The 4,449-nt window shown below is 37.3% G+C and overlaps 1 long non-coding RNA gene across 2 annotated transcripts in view; it reads left to right on the plus strand.

The window, feature by feature from the left end:
- The first annotated feature begins 6 nt into the window (after positions 1 to 6).
- The window catches only part of LOC106144437, a 14,580-nt gene continuing 10,137 nt past the window's right edge, over positions 7 to 4,449 (plus strand). For both annotated transcript variants that reach the window (XR_003376708.1, XR_001229501.2), the window contains exons 1-4: positions 7 to 98; positions 1,027 to 1,133; positions 1,372 to 1,482; positions 1,686 to 1,841. This is a non-coding gene — a long non-coding RNA (uncharacterized LOC106144437). The remainder of the gene's footprint in view (positions 99 to 1,026; positions 1,134 to 1,371; positions 1,483 to 1,685; positions 1,842 to 4,449) is intronic.

Genomic DNA, 4,449 nt, shown 5'->3' on the forward strand with positions numbered 1-4,449 from the left:
TTGCTCATGATAACCTCAGATGCAGGCATGGAGGAAGTGTTTCTTCCCAACTTTGGAGAAGGTTTCATGGAAGAGAAATTCATCACACCTAGCTGGTGGTATTGTAAATCTTGATATTTTTTTTTGTATTCAATTACTAATTACTTGACTGTAAAATTCAATTACATTTTTATATTTTGATGTAGTACCCATGTTTGCTGGCTATATTTTTAAATCTACATTTTATGTTTAGTTTATTATTTCTTTAGAAATCACATGCTTTTCCCTCCAACAAGACATAGTTTATGTTTCTTGCTATAAAAACACCTACTGTTCATTTTGTCCAGCAATTTCCCTGAAGATAGTGTCCAGTAAATATTCTGTGAAGTGTTATCCATTTTTTTCTTTTCCTTTTTAGCTTTTGGGGAAGTGCTAACTAACCCCTGTAGGGTTCTAGGTCTTACCTCCATTTAAATTCATAAAAATTCTAGTTCTATGCATGCCTTGATTTGTTGAGTCTCTCTTCTTATTGGAGTAATCTTTTATAATCAATATAAAATTTTTGTACATTTATATGATCGTGGGTCATTTTCATCCTCATTCTCCTGTCTTGTTCTACTCCTCTAATGAATTGTATTTTCTAAGTCCCTTTGCTCTATTTTTATTAATTTAGATATATGAGCATTTAATACAAGACTTGTGTATTTGTCCTAAGTTTTGAAATATGAGTGAAAGTTCTAAGTCTTTTTCTTTATTTTTCTGTCTGAATACTGTATCAATGTTGTTTATCTAATTGTAGTTCCTTATGAGTTTAAATGAGTTTTGGAATAGAGAGAAAGTAATATTTCTTCACAGTGCATGGGATACTAGTAAATTCTAAGTAGCTTTGAGAATTATTGGCTTCCTAAAGTCAATGAATGGCTGTTTTTATAATAATCTTAAATGGCTGTTTTAATAATCTTAAATACATGTTTATAGCCTTAAGAATACTCACATCTATTTATTCATACTTTGTCCTTTAAATTATATCATTAATTTCTCATCCAGAATCGGACTGTGCTGCTCAGTGAGGTTCCAACTCAAGTCGTAGAGCCAAGCTTCCTCTCTGCATCCCGAGAGCTGACACTGGAGGAGAATATTTCCCTGAGTTTGTGGTATTGTAAAACCACTTGCTGCCCAATTCCATTTCTGATTATTGATTACTCATGTAAATAATTAGACTGAACTCTTTATTTTGTTATATACCCGATTTTGTTGAAGTCATTAGATCTCAGTGCATCTTCTTGATAACTTTACACTAGGCTATGCCCTTGCACAGAAATGTAAAAATCCTGTTTGTCATTGGCACCAGACATCTAAGAATAAGAATGATACAGTATTTATTTTCCCCAGAAACTTCTTTGAGGAAACCTTCCAGGATAATGTGTGATGGACATGGCAAAGATGAATGTTCCTGGTTACTACTCAACATGCAGAAGTGCTGTCCTTAATGGCTCTGCACAGGTGCTGTTTCCCTAGACAATATGTTGTATTTTCTACATGCTGGGCATTTTAACTGCCTATTATCTCAAATTCTGTCCATATCATTGTCAACAGGTGTACAGATTTGTATTTTTCTTCCCTTTTTATATATTTTATTATGAAATAAACCCAAATGAATGATTTTGCAAGTTAAGTAGTAACCTAATTTTTTTTTATAATTGCAGGTATTCACATGGTAAATTTTCGTGAGCATTCAGGAAAGAAAACAAACAACAAGATGACTTGGAATGGGATACAGATTTGCTGAGCCTTCATTACTCTCCTCAACAGGATCATGAAACAAGTTGGATTTTTTTTTTGTGGGATGATGGATAATGCAGGTGAGGCCCTGAATCATCAAGACACTTCATTTTTGTGGAAAAATGTTTCATATCTGACATTCAGTGCAATGAGTTATTCTGCTAATGAATAAAATGGGGAAGATGTTGACACTTGAGGAAAATTGATGAAATTACTGAAAATCATAGATTTACTGTGTAGATTCCTAAAACTGTCAGCAATGGTGTTTAAACCAACATATCATGTTTAAATAGAATTCAACAATGGGGAACTAAATATCTGTGAAAGTCTTTCTCTCCCATTTTGATATTGACAAGAACTGAGATAACACCTCAGTACTGTTTAAAGTAGATTTTATTTAGTGGAATCTCTTTTCAGATGAACATAAAATAACATTCTACCTGAGAGGCTACTTGGATATTTTGAAAGTGAAAGCTAGTGTAGCCTTTATAATTATTCACCACACCAAATCCAACTCAGCGATTTTCTTGTTCAGGAACATAACTCACCTCTTTAGTGTAGCATCAGGCCACTTGGTTTTTTTTTTGGCCACCCAGAACTGAAATAATCACACAGAACCCATATTAATTAAATCACTGCTTAGCCCATTAGCTCTAGCTTCTTATCGTCTAACTCTTATATATTAATTTTGAAAGACCCTCACCTGCTTGGGTGCAGGCCCAAGAGGGAGAAGCCCCATGACTCAATTAACCAGTCCAGCAGATGCAAGAAGCAGTAGGATTTATTACAATAGCCACTGGGTGTCTCTAGTCTCCAATGAGGTAGAACACCCCGAACAGCAATTCCAGCAACTTATTATAGGCAAAACCCACAACATTATAATAATGGGTATAAGGTACAGAACAATTGGATATAACATTTAACATTTTAGAGCAATTTTAGCCCATAGCTATTTGTTTCTTCTATTTCCAAGAAATACCATAAAAACCCCAAACCCTGTCCTGGAAAGTCCTCAACACCTATCATGGGTGCTAGGTGTTTCTTGGCAGGCCAATGGTAGGGTGCTGTTGTCAGGGGGCAAGTTTCCTGGCAGGCTGGCAGTGCAGGGTACTGTGGTAGGGTGCAAGTGGCAGTCAGGGCTGTTTTGCAAGTTTTGCACTTTTCCATTGCTGATTACCATCTATCTAGGGCATGTGCTAAAATCAGCTGCAAGCAGGCTATTTGAGTTGGGGTCTCACAATTTAACCCATCTCTATTAATCTGTGTATTGCCACGTGGCTATGGCTTACCGAGTAAAGTTCCCAGCATCCCCTGCAGCCTACGTGGCTTCTCTTTTACTTCTCCTCTCCCTCCCAGCATTTCCTTGCCTAACTCTATTCCCTGTGTAGGCCCTAGACAGTTTCTTTATTAACCAATGGTATTCACCCATACAGAGTGAAATCCCACATCATTTTAGAACTCCTTTTCTCTTTTCTTCTTCCACGTCACACATTCATTTTACTATTGGTTAAAATAAAGTGCATGAGCAGGAAGACACCAGCATTTTAAAAGATTTAAACAACTAACAATTTAAAGCTTGTTTCACGCATTTGGAAAATCCTGGGGTATGTGAAAGATAGAAGCCATGGCTATTCATGACCCAGGATGGACAAAGAAGCATAAAGATTCTGCATTTGAGAATAAAAAGGAGAATCACACACTCACACAATAGAATGGACTGTCCGACCATTCTACACATCTTGTTCACACTCCTTACTCTGCAGAACATCCCTTGTTACTGTACACACAAACCTGCCCTACTGCACAGAGGATACAGTGATAAGCTCCCAATTGTATGGTAGTAAGAGCTCATTGATAAGAGTGGAATGCATGAATGACGACAACCCTGATGCAGTTCACTAGGAGACCCATTTACAGCTGGTTTTCAGACACCATATTGTAAGACATATGTGTTTACATTCATTTGCTTGAGAATAAGCTCCCAGTTAGATCACACTCTGTTGTGAGGAGTGGTGGGCTGCCTTCCCGCCCAGCTCCCACATGGCTAGCTTTACACCCGAAATAATTACACAGAAACTGTACTCTTTTAAACACTGCCTGGCCCATTAGTTCTAGTCTCTTATTGGCTAACACTCACATCTTTATTAACCCATTTCTAATAATGTGTGCTGCACCATGAGGTGGTGGCTTACCGGGAAGGATCTTAACCTGCATCCATCTTGGAGAGGAGAGCTATAGCATCTGCTTGACTCAGCTTTCTTTCTCCCAGAATTCTGTTCTGTCTTCCCCACCCACCTATGTTCTGACCGATCAGGCCAAGCAGTTTTCTTTATTAATTAACCAATGAAACAACAGATATATAGAAGACCCACCTACATCAAGGAACAGTAATCCATCTTATTTCACTCAGCATTCTAAATGTTGAGGAAAAGATTTTTGCTCACTGTTTTTATCTATAACCCCAAGAGTTCATTCATGTTTCCAAGACAGAGTGCATTGCCTTCTTTTGTGACAGAAGATGAGGTGGTCTCTGTGATCATCATTCCTTAGACTTCACAAAAAAAGATTGAACAAGGCGGCATTAGGAGCAATTAAATTTACAGTGCTGTTTAATATTTCCAGTATAGAGCAGATTTGTTCCCTTTTGTTTAGTTCCTTACAAGGTTTGCATTCCAGCATGCATCGTCC

The sequence above is a fragment of the Microtus ochrogaster genome, unplaced genomic scaffold (assembly GCF_000317375.1).
Source record: "Microtus ochrogaster isolate Prairie Vole_2 unplaced genomic scaffold, MicOch1.0 UNK94, whole genome shotgun sequence".
Classification (NCBI taxonomy): domain Eukaryota; kingdom Metazoa; phylum Chordata; class Mammalia; order Rodentia; family Cricetidae; genus Microtus; species Microtus ochrogaster.